The sequence below is a fragment of the Rhododendron vialii genome, chromosome 11a (assembly GCF_030253575.1).
Source record: "Rhododendron vialii isolate Sample 1 chromosome 11a, ASM3025357v1".
Lineage (NCBI taxonomy): Eukaryota > Viridiplantae > Streptophyta > Magnoliopsida > Ericales > Ericaceae > Rhododendron > Rhododendron vialii.
Window position 1 is genome coordinate 28,023,036 of NC_080567.1, and position 13,260 is coordinate 28,036,295.

Here is a 13,260-nt window from a genome sequence, read left to right on the forward strand (position 1 = left end):
CAGAAAGCATCACAACGCAAAGACAATATCACAACGTTGATTCTTGTTTAACAAAAGATTTAAGTTAAACAAGAACCAACGAACAACTTTTATAAAAAACTAAAATTAAAATGAATTATCGGAGCATGAGTAATTGAACAAAGCTTCAAATAAATTGAAAGGGACAAAACTCGAAAGAAAAACTGAACAAAACTCGAAAGAAAAACTATCGAAACAAAAGTCTTGCTACCCCCGTTCTCTGTTTACTTCCGTCCAAAACTTTTCTTGTGTGCAGTTTTTTTCTGTTTCGTCCGTGAGAAAATCCTCGTACCTATGCAGCGCTACTACCCTTTTTATATGTTGGACTTGAATGACCACTCAAGTGCTAAAGAAGATTACTATCTCTTAAGCAAAATGTTGCAATTCCATGGGCCCACCTAATTAACAAAGTGCAAGCCCAATTTTCTTAGCCGATTAGCTTCTAAATCAGTACTTTCCGATTGTCAATGGACCCACCAATTGAAACTATTTTGATAATGGGCTTTCGCCTAGACATCAAATAGAGCTCAACTTTGCGCTCATTGTGCATCAAACCCCTCCAAATACCTATAACGCAAAAATAAAATATAAAACTCCAAATGATAATATATAATAGACTTAACAAGATTAAATTATGGAGTGCATATGTAAATATTTACGCGCCTATCAAAATAAGGTCAGATGCGTGACGCAGCGGAATTCACGAGAGACTAGTTAGCGTACTAATCCAAACGAGATAAACAACTCGTAGCAACGAGCAAATCTTGCGCACAAGAAAGAAAGAGAAAATCTCTGCAATATTATTAATCAAAAGCTTAAAAGTCTGCTTAATTGAATAGGTTACAGCCCTTTTTATAAGACCCTAACCCTAGAAATCCTACTGTAAAAGAAATAATAAATCATGCCAAAACAAGCGGCATTAAATAAAAGATATTTCCTAATTAATTAAAATAAAATCCTAATTCTTGTAGACCAAGAATCCTAATAAAGGCAGAAATCAAAATCAAACTGAATACGAAAAGTTAATAATTCTAACCTAAATGAAAATATTCCTAGCCAAAATCTTATTCTAAAACAATAAAAATAAAATACAAAAACTCTCCATTTTTGTCCTACATCAGTCTCCTTTTCTTCAAAAGAACTCGCCATCGAGTTCTCATTAGAAACTTGCCATCTGCCTTTCCAAATAAATAAATATTTGGAATACTTCAACTTCTCGCTCGTCTTTCAATAAAAGTACACTCGCCAAGATAGTTTTTTTGCACACTTCAATTGATTGACAATTTTCACAATACGAGAATTGAGTGAAAACTCAAACTGCTCCAACCCAAGAAAATCAATAAATTGAACGTCATGCAGAAATTCCAATTTCTCTTTATGTTGATCCATAGCAGAATTAATTGGTACATCATGTATGAATGATGTAGCATTAAGAGATCTTGTACCAAATTCACTATTGGGACCACTCATACTTTCGTGTGGCTCACAAGGCTCAATATTAGGGAAGACATCATCATGTCGAGAAATTATAGGTCCTGATTTATGACTTTCCTCTTCCTTTGGTTCTCGTACTTGATACAATGTTGCGATATTTTCATCCTTGCTTGCAATTACCTCATTGGTTGCACCTCCATCTAAATGCAACCGATGTTCGAGCATAGGGGCACTCAAACATTCCTCTTTGCCACCAACTTCTTCATCACCAGCTTCTTCTTCGTCACCAAGTTCAATCCGATCTCCCTCCTATTTTGCAACTTCTTCAACATCTTTGACAATAGTGGTTGTATTCTGTTGCTTTGGCCCATATTTTTCCTTCAGTAATTCCTCATAGTTCCAGGGCAAAAATCTCTCTACCAAAAGTCTTTTAATTCTCGACCATGCATGAATTCGACGCTTGCCCAATCGATCTCTTGACGATTGTAATTTTAACCACCATTGTAGCGTCGGGCCCGTAAGCTTCAATAATAAAAACCTCCACCTTTGTTCAAAAGGAGTTTTCGTATACTCAAAAAAATCATCAATGTCCAATATCCAATCCAAACGATCTTCAAAAAATTCAAGACCACTAAATTTTGGCAACTTATTGTAATACCTGAAATTTGCTTGTCGCTTTATCGACTGATAATCATCATGGCCCTCGAATAACTGGCCTTCAAATTCATTCCTACTATCGTAGTGATAATAAGAATATCCTCCGGAGACGTTTTGGTGAATAGGTTGGTTGCGGGCAAATCCCTCAACGCGGTTCCTATTCTGGTTAGGAGGTTGGCGATGGGCAAATCCCAACGCGCGATCCTTCTCAACCTTTTCTGGCCTTTGGCGAATTTGTAGAGTCAACCCATGCAGTAAATCACGGATCTCTGCAAACTGAGTGCGAGTATCTTGACGGATTTCGGCTAACTGAGTGCTTCGATCCTGCATTTGTGTTCGGGTATCCTCCATCATCTTCCTTAGGTCAGCACGCCCACGACCAACGTCAATGGGTGTGTCTTCAACTTTGTTTGGTGACATCGAACCAGGCAAAGCCTTGCTCTGATACCGCTTGACGCAGCGGAATTCACGAGAGACTAGTTAGCGTACTAGTCCAAACGAGATAAACAACTTGTAGCAACGAGCAAATCTTGCGCACAAGAAAGAAATAGAAAATCTCTGCAATATTATTAATCAAAAGCTTAAAAGTCTGCTTAATTGAATAGGTTACAGTCCTTTTTATAAGACCCTAACCCTAGAAATCCTACTGTAAAAGAAATAATAAATCATGCCAAAAAAGCGGCATTAAATAAAAGATATTTCCTAATTAATTAAAATAAAATCCTAATTCTTGTAGATCAAGAATCCTAATAAAGGCAGAAATCAAAATCAAACTGAATACGGAAAGTTAATAATTCTAACATAAATGAAAATATTCCTAGCCAAAATCTTATTCTAAAACAATAAAAATAAAATACAAAAACTCTCCATTTTTGTCCTACATCAATGCGAAACTTTAAATAAAAAAAAAATCAGCTCTTTATTAAGAAAACCTTAATAGCCTGACCAGTAATTACACATAAACAATCGATTAGACAAAATTTTCGATAACCTCGTTTGGAAAGCAAGTAGTCATGATAAACATTGACATCTACTTTCTACAGTACAAGTATTTGATTGAAATATTTGACTTTTAGATTGAAACTTGACTTTTTTTCTCCGTGAGGATGTCTAGGGCATCATTCCAATTAATATTTGAATATATGATCAAGCAATTGCGGGACGAACCTATGTTGGACCCGTGGGGACGTGTCCCCCAATCGATTTTTGTATAATGATGTTAATAATTTTATATAGTTTATGACAGCGTTTCACTGAAATTATGCTAAATTTTCTTTATTTGGATGTTTGTCATTATATTTCTTAGTGCTAAATTTTCACAAAACTACATTACAAGAAAATCGTTCTATAGCAACGGTCGAAAGTGTTGCCAAAAAATCAAAAAACCGTTGGTAGAGACCTGTTTAGGGTATACCAACGGTTGGAGAACCGGCAGCCAAACCGTTGCAATATATCCGTTGCTGTAGAGGTATAACAACGGTTTTGACGAGCGTTGGTACAAATTTTTTTTTTACCAACGGCTTCATTAGCAATGCTTATAACCGTTGCTAAAGGCAATTTTCATTTTTTTAAAAACCAACCATTGTGTGACGTAAGCCTCCCCGTGGCAATGACGTGGCAGCCACATGTCACCAGCGTGGCGCTGACGTGGCACCTGCGTGGCATCCTACATGGCACTGACGTGGCGCCCGTGTGGCGGGCGCAATGTTCTTGCTCCTGCTGGGAATCGAACCTCCGACCTCGTGTGTGCGTGTGCGTGCATGAACCAACTGTGCTAGGCCATAACTTGTGAATAATCTTACACCTTTTAATATTTATACTATACTAACCCGATTTTTTAAATCCTTTTTTTTTAATCCGGTTTCTACTAACGGTTAATGAAAACCGTTGCTATAGTCCAGTTTTTAGTAACGGTTAATAAAAACCGTTGCTATAGTGTTGTAATCTACTAACGGTCACATGATCGAAAACTGTTGCTATAGTCTTGTTTCTAGTAACGTTTTGTAAACCGTTACAGTACACCATCTATACCGACGGTTTTTTCAACCGTTGCGAAAAAAACCTTTGGGAGATCCTGAATTTCTTGTAGTGCTATTTTGTACGAACTCACTTCTTTTTGTTAATTTAGTTAAAGTTACATATATAGTCAACCAATATATTATTCTACCGGCAAAAAATGTATCATTTAAGAAAGCATAGGGTTAGGTGTGCCCACATTAATGCATATTTTTAAATCTGTCCCCGAATTCATATTAGCTAAGCCATACGAGTAACCTCAAAGCGTGAATGTGTAATGAAAAATCTACACATTTAGCCGCCCCTTTTAGTTTTGAATATATGTGACTTTCAATTTGGGAGTACTCAAATCCGGGTAATCGAACAGATTTAAAATTTGAATCTCTAGCTTTTCTAGACACTCAAATTTTCTTGGTATTTATTATTTCATACATAATCACTACTGTCATCTAATAAGTTTCTAGAATACCTTCCATGGAGGAGGTCATATTTTTGTTTTGATCTGAACGGAAAAGCTCATATGGGGTTCCAAAGTGGTCAAATTGTGCATTTTTGGCTGGTAATTAAGGAAGGTCCCCAAGGCTGTCTTTAATGTTTTGCTTAAACTATATACTCCTGTTGTAGTAGCTTTCTTTGTTTGATTTCCTTTTCAGCATTTCACTGGATTCTCTCTCTCTCTCTTGCCTCTGCCTTTTTCTAATGAGTCTTTCTCATTGGTTTGGTTTGGGGCTTTTGCTCGATGTACCTTTTGTAGAGATCTAATAAATAAATTTTCTTGCCGATTAGAAATTTAAAAAAAAAGAAAAGGAAGTTTTCGATCTTCAAATTGAACCTAAACGTAATCTCCAATGGTACTCTCAAGATTTATTTATCAAAACCTCATTTCATGCACAAAATTTTTTACTATCTTGTGAGCACCATTGTATCCGAAAAATTTAGAGAGATATAATATTGTCGTTTCTGTGTATTCTATGAATCTCTTACATGACAATATGTACATAAATCTGCCACCTAAACACATACTCACACCGATACTATCCAAATCCATGAAACAAAGATTAAGGATGGGGAATGTTGCAACTTGCTTAGCGTGAAATCAAAAAACAAAAATGAAGTTGACATTCACATTCGACCATCCAATGCAGCACCCGATTGAGACCCATCTGAGTTGCAAAGTTCAGAATAATCATATGCCCATTCGAGACCCAAACCCGAGGTTAGCAAGAAGCCAACCAAGGGGACACCATTTGGGGCAAGCCCATACCTAAAGGGCGAAGTTGAGAAACATCCATTGGGACAAGCCCATACACCTAAATGGCTAAGCCCAAGTACAAAAAAAGAACCCTAGTTGCCGAAACACCGCAACCTGCCGTAAACCGCCAAACACCACTAATACTAACGAAAGCGCCACCCAAAAGCGAACCAGCCCGGGCCCAAACTACGATGACATGATACCGACCTGCCGGTGACCCGTGATGAAGACTGAATCTATCACTACACCCCAAATATCAAATTTTTTATGCGAATACTCCCATAAAAAAGCCATCTTGCCTTTATGTTATGTCTTTGTTCAAATTTTTGTTGCATTTGTTGGTTTCGGGTTTAATTATTGTGAATTATTGATTCGTCTCGACAAAAAAAAAAAAAAAAAAAGACCGAAACCCAATTTTAATTTTTACACAAAAATTTGGCGCAAAACTACCCAATGTGAATTTTTTTCAAATAAAGAATCAATTAGACAAAGTTTTGGATACCCTCATCGGGAAAGCTAAGTAGTCATACAAGAAAGCAAAATGGATATGTTATTCATACAAGAAAGCAAGCTCTGGTTGCATTTTTTGTGGTGTAGAACTGGAGACTTGGGATCATATTCTACTTCTCTGCCAACCTATATGGACCTTGTAGAATGTAGACTAAAGTTCTTAATTGGTGGAGTATCCAATGGGAAAACACTTCATCAGTTCAATCTCTTATGCAATGGCACTGGAATGGTAGAAACTTAAAAAAAAATAGGAAAAAGCTGATTTGGGACACTATACCATTTGCAGTAATGTGGTCCATTTGGAAGGTGAGAAACGGATGCGTCTTTCAGCAAAAGGAAATCAATCGGGTGGAATTAACGGAATCGATAAAGTACAGGATTGCATGCATGGTGAGTGAAAACGAAATGGGGCAGCGCGCAATGACTATTCTGTGAACCGTTTCACATGGGTGTTCAAATGTGACTGTGTTCCATATGGGTGTGTGAGTTGGCTGGGTGTGGTCTGTGGTGTGTGTCCTCTCTAAAGTTGCTTGTGTGCATGTGTTTTCCAAAGGGATGTGAATACTAAAGGCGTGCGTTTCGTGTGTGTTTGGTAAAGAGTGAGTTTCATCAATTGGGTATGTCATGGAAATTCCAGGCTAGTATCCATCATACCAGGTTGATATATCATCAGATTGGAGATCGGCTAAGAGGTTCAATGGGGAAGCATGCAAATTCATCATCAGATAGGGGATAATACATCAACAGATTGCTACAAGTAAAGGGCGATTGAGAAATAGATCCAAAATTTAACCACTTGAGCCACCCCTTTAATTTTTGAATATGTGATCTTCAATCTGGAAGTGAAACCCAACAAACCGAACAGTTTTAAATCTGACTATACTTCACACTTAAAATTTCTTGCTATTTCTTTCATACCTATTGTCATCTACTTAATTGATCATGACTAAAGAAGTAAACGAAGTAATAAGTTTTCCAGATGACCTTGTATGGAAAGGCCCATATATGGGGTCACAGTTTGGTCATTTGGGCTGGTAATTAAGGCAGATTTGTTGAAAATGATCCAAATCCTAATCTCGATCCAAACTCCTCCTGCTCTCCCAAAACTTGTCTAATCACCATTTACTATCAGTTGCAGTTGTTATCAGTTCCGTACAAAAGATTAATTTCCCCATGTGCCTGAAAATGCAATTGATTTTTTAATTTTTGTTGTCAAATTACCAACTTCATTTCGAATCTTATTTTACACTCGTATGTCAACGCAGATATTGGTTTGAATCATGAAGTGTTTTGGCTTGGAATCGGACCCTCTCAGCATATCTCGTCTGGACGGCCTCCATTGTATGACAAAATTTGAGCTCGAGGTAAATTCTGTCCGGTGCTACGTACGAGGGTCCGAACGGTTAGTTTAGTATAAGCAGTTTTTAGGGTTTTTCTCTGATTGCGACACATTCTTTTTTTGTGAGAGGCAAGAGAGAAACTTTGAGCGATCTCATCTATAGCCCGGCCCTTTGGGTAACCGTTTCTTTCATAAATGGAAATCCTTGATCATTTGACTGCCTGTAGAGTAGATTTACGAACCAAGGCACATAAAAGCTTGGTGCTCTCTCTCTCTCTCTCTCTCTCTCTCTCTCTCTCTCTCTCTATATATATATATATATATATATATCAATCATGTGGTTTGTTCAGTTACATAACAACGTCACACTCTCTCTATATCTCTCATGTGGTTTGTCAAGTTCCATAACAAAATCATTCTATGTTTGTTTCGTTTCCGCAGATTTTGGAGTACTTTTTCGAAAGCATGCACCATTGTTGTGACAGGAGAATCACGTTTTATTGGGCAAATCTCATGACAAAAAAACCTTGATTTTTATCTCTCATTATAAGTTTGTAACATATTTTTCTTCTATCTTTAGTGCATCTGTTTAGGAAGTGAATCAATTTGTGGCGGCCTGAAAACTTCTTGACCCTTTTTTTCCTTTGCGCCGAACCTGGAGAGGTTTATGCTACCTGGAAAAGAGTTTGCCAAATCCGGGGAGGGGTTTGCCGAACATGGAGAGGAGTTTGCCAAACCTGATACCTACAAATCGGAGGGGGGTGTTCCTCCAACGAGCAAGTTAGCAAGAGCAGGAAAAGAACAATGTGTTAGGAATGAGAGAAGGGTGTACATGTATTCTTTGGTCAGGAATGCATTACCTTGTGTGTGTAGGGGTACTGAGCTATTTATAGGCTAGGATTAGAGTACTGAGCAAGTTAGGCATGCCTCCGATGCCTTGTTACAATTGTCTCCCACTTGTACCGTTCGGGTGATGTCATACGTCAAGAGATTTGCTCTATCACACCTGTCCTCCACCTATTCCCAGAAGCTTCTAAACCAGCCTTTGGATATTTGCTAAATCTTTAGGGAGCAGAATTCAACCTGAAAAATCCTAGTTCGCCTAGGTTTATAGAATTGCTATTTTTTAATGACCTCAATCAGCGATTCACCAAACAATAACTAAACCAATCATATAAACGGAAAGCAAACAATTGAAGAACGCAACGATATACGTGGAAAATCCTAAACGGAAAAAACCCACGGGAAATAATCAAAACACTATACTCAATGTGTAGTTAAAAGTAAACTTACATACGATTATGAATCATCACTAATGCCCTAAGTTCTACCTACCGAATCCTCGTTCACCACACCCAGTGTTTGATTGCCGCTGCATTGAATCCACAAGCCTTCCATTTTTCTTCCGCAAATCTACCGAAGGACTATAACTTGCCTAGAAACCCTCCTTAGGGCTTTTCTCAAATAAATTGAAGAAAATATTGAAATCTCTTGGAGATGTCTTGTGCATATGCTCAATGATCCATCGATCCCATTTTTCTCCAAGATACACAAGCAAAAACCCTCCTTTTCAATATTCCATTCATTTGCACAAATGAGATGAAGTTGTTGTATCTTTTCGTCCTGTCACCAATCCTCACGAACTTGTCTATATGTAGGGCACTATATTTTTCCTTATAATCAACTTGTATATTACTTGAAGTTGCCATATACCGAAACGAGATTTTCCTGATTTCTCTTTCCTTTCGAACTTGCTAAATGATAAAGCCCTTGATTGCCTTGATCTTCCTTGATTTTCTTTCACCTAAAAATGCACTCCCTCAATTACATAATATTGATTTCCTTCCACTTCCTAAACATATACTCAAGAAATAAAAATAAATAAAATATAACTCGATAAATGGGGACACAAATAAATATGTGTTTTTGTCTTGGAATTTGCCAACACAGAGAGACCATGGCCCGTGGTCCTAACATACCCGGATGTTACAATAAGTGCTGAACGTTAGGGAAATGACCATCAAACGTTAGGGAATTGACCGCCGAACGTTAGGGAAATGACCGTTGAATGTTAGGAAAATGATTGCCGAACCTGGCGCTCCCTGTAGCTCCATATGCGAATGGGTCCACAGAGTGACGTTTCCATAACAAATACTGAATTGGTCCGCGACCCCTCTGGACCTTCTGAACCCTGGATATTTTGCCCACTACACAATTGCATTGTGTAATTGAGAGGTAGAGAAGGAAAAAGGATGGAAGGAATCAAGGAAAATAGTGATTATATTAGATGTATCACTCTGTAAGGAAAGGGGATCTCGAAATCCGTGGATGGAAAATATGGGAACGTGTATCAGTTTTGTTGCTCGAGCAACTCCGGAAGAGCTTTTACTTGTGCTTGAGCAACTTGACAGATTTGTCTCTATCTATTTATATACGGTTTAGTTAGGATCGATTTCGAAGGCACCGAATATATCAGAGCTGCTCTCCTCTGCCTCCAATACTAAGGAAATACCTAAGGGAGATTGTAGCTTATTTTTTGGAGTAACATATGGTCTGTTGATCATCAACCTTTTTGAATAACTCCAAGAGTGATCTTTTCAACCATCGATTCTACTACTTGAAATATTCGATCTTTCGGTGGATTTTGAAAGTATATCGGAGGACTTGAGGATTCAAGGCGTGCGTGACCATCAACCACTTGGTGCGGTGTACGTGGATTCGGCAATTTGAGCTTCGGTCAGTTGGTGAGGATTCACGATTGTTTTGGCTAAGATTGTTTTGTAACTGCACAATGATTACTTTTAGCGGTTTAATTTTCTCCTGTAGTTTTTACCCTTTTTAAGGGATTTTCCACATATATTCGTGTGTTCACTTGTTATTGCTTTTTGTTCCTTTTAGGTTTTCTTTTGAATATTTTTTTTTTTGCTCGGCAAACGAAACAATTTATAGAACTCGAAAGGGGTACATCGAGGAGAAAGCATCTTGGCTTAAGAAGCTAGGATGCACAAAAAATAAAAACGTAACACCTCAAGACTAAGTTACAGTCTCACTTTTCTAATACCATCTAAGAAAACCTTAAAATCCTCCACGGTGTAGGTTTTGATGTCGAATTTCGCCTTCATTCACATCGCGACTCTAGTTTTGACTAAGTCCCCCGCCTCCCATGGTTGTTTTGATGAGTTGTTGAAAACATGGTCATTCCTCACCAACCATAAAATAGCGTAGAAGCAGGACTCCCAAATATTTTCCTCCAGGTTGTGAAATCCATGATAAAACCACCAATTAGCTAAGACAGGAACCGAGGGTGGGCATCCTCCAGGTTGTGAAACCCATGATAAAGCCACCAGTTAGCTAAGACAGGAACCGAGGGTGGGCACACCCATTTGATATTCCACCAAGCCAAAATTTCTGACCATATATACAGCCCAAGAGAAATGGCAATGCAGAAACAAGTGTTGATGTGTTTCAAGATGCAATGAACAGAGAGGACATAAGGCTAATTGAATCTCACTTATCATGTTTCTACTCAAGAGTAGTGACCTAGTAGTGCTTGACCGATTTCTAGATCTAAAATAATGGGTTGCCCCAAGTGTAGGGCTGAGATCGATGTAGCACAATATCCGGTAAGACCGGAGTCGAATCCACAAAGACAGTAATGTGTGCTGAACAAAAACTCAGGTTGTTATTATTTAAACGGGCTCTTAGGTAGCCACCCCTTGTCGATTTGGTTGAGATTAATAAAAACTAACAAATTAATTGAACTTTTTAGATAATTAAAAGAAGGTATGATCGTAGGGTTCGTAGCACTCGTAACCAGTCCAGATCAACCTGCTCCATTTGGTGTTCTTAAAAACGTTCAATTTTAGATTGAAAAGATACCCCGCAAGATGTGAAACCTTAGGGTCGCCGTATACCCATGCGCAGCGAAGAATGAGTTTTGGACCCCCATTCCCCCGTTCATATGGGCTCCGACGATGCTCGGGTTCGTCTGCGAGAAGTATTTTCCAATCGTTTAATTTAATAGTTTGATAAAAGGAGCAGTGCCCGAATTAGCAACGGCGTACTAATCACCCCGCGACCCTACCTTTATGACTACTCACTCAACATCAAATAAAAAATAAAAGAAACCCTAAATTGAAACATGCTTTTATTGCTCGAGATGAAAAATAAACAGAAAAATATCAACTAATTAAATACCAACGAACAACTTTAATTAAGAGCAGAAATTAAAACTAGTTACCGAAATACAAATAATTGAACAAAGCATAAAAACTTGAAAGAAAAAAGAAAATACTCAACAATATGCCGCAGCCCCGTCCGTAATTTGTTTTCTTTTCCACGGACCGAAGAAGAAAATTTTCTGAAGTCAGTAGCCTGACTTTATAGGAGTAGGGTTTTAAACCCTAATAACATAAAAGGCCCCTGGACTTCACATTATAAGACATTAGTCATTCAACTTTGAAGAACTTTGCATTTTGATCCAGAACTTCTATAAATTCTACTTTTTATCCAAATTATTGGTAATTGAGCTCGAACAACCTATAAACATAAAAACACATAATAAAAATCAGTTAACAAATATAAAAGACTAATAAATGTAAATTGAAGGGCCAAAAAATATATATTTTGGCACTTATCAAGTAGCTGCTTTCTCCTTGATTGCCATCCACGCAAAAACTTCCACTTTTGGAGGGCTCAAGTTCTTCTATAGGGATCCCAGAAGAGCATCGCTAGAATGAGAAAATTGTTCCCACTGCCCATATGCTGATTTGACTGAGAACTTCTCGTCTGCCGACCATCTCCAGAGTAACGCATCAGGCTTGGTTGGGATAAAAGTCACTCCTTGAATTCTCTGAATCAGATTGTCCAATTCTTGCTTTGCCCGCCCAAACACCCTTCTCTTGAACAACAACTCCCAAGAACCACCATTTGCAACTCCCCTCATGTTACTAATCATTTCCTCCTTTTGAGTTGATAAGGAGAACAATCTCGGATAGTCCTCTTTCAAGGTTGTCTCTCCCAGCCAAACATGTTCCCAAAATAGAGTTGCGTTGCCTGAATTTACCTGGACTTTAAATCCCTCTCGAATAAAGTAGCCCAGATGTGAAGAAGGGTTCTCCAAAGAACATATACCCGCCCATTTTTTAGAAGTTGGACTTGATCCATGGACATAGGGGAGCCAACAGTTTGCAACTAACCCATATTTTCCTTTAATCACTTTCACCCAAAGAGGTTCTTTATCTTTGCCGAACCTCCACCACCACTTGGCCAAGAGTGCAAGGTTCTGCTGCAACAACCGCTTCACTCCCAAACCTCCGTCAGCTTTCTTCCTTGCAATTTCGTCCCATTTTCCCAAATGCATCTTCTTTTTGTCAATAGTGTCACCCCAGAAAAATTATCTTTGTAGTTTCTCCAATTTCCTTGCCACTGCAACTGGCATTTTAAATAGAGACATAAAATAAATAGGCACATTTCCAGTGTTGGAGTTGATAAGAGTCAACCTTCCTCCCGTTGAGATACAACCAGTTCTCCAAACACTCAATAACTTTTCAGTCCTTTCGATAACCGGATCCCATGTCTTAATCAGTCTTGGGTTCGCACCCAAAGGTAAACCAAGATATTTAATAGGGAGTTGTTCCACCTTACACCCCATAATTTGAGCTAGCGCGATTGTCACTTCAAGTTGAACATTCACTCTACAAATAGAGCTCTTGGAGAAGTTTATTTTCAAACCTGACATCAACTGAAAACACCTTAGGATTCTTTTGATATTTGCCATCTCCTCTGGATCATTATTGCAGAATAGAATGGTATCATCTGCGAACTGTAGATGAGAGATGGAGACCCCATTCCTCCCCAATTTCGCACCTTTGATATATAATATCTCTATCCTTAGCTCTTTCTAGCATTATGTTGAGGGCCTCCGCAACTATGTTAAAGAGAAATGAATTTCAGTTGATAGCAAAAAATGTATTTCAGACGCTTAAGGTGAAATTGCAAACAAATGGCTTGTTTTATTTTTTCCCCCAATATT

The 13,260-nt window shown here is 38.2% G+C and overlaps 1 protein-coding gene across 1 annotated transcript in view; it reads right to left on the minus strand.

Annotated features, from left to right (window-relative positions):
• Positions 1-13,260, minus strand: part of LOC131308766 (germin-like protein 5-1) — a 136,528-nt gene that overhangs the window by 72,736 nt on the left and 50,532 nt on the right. The gene's annotated exons all lie outside the window — the stretch shown is intronic.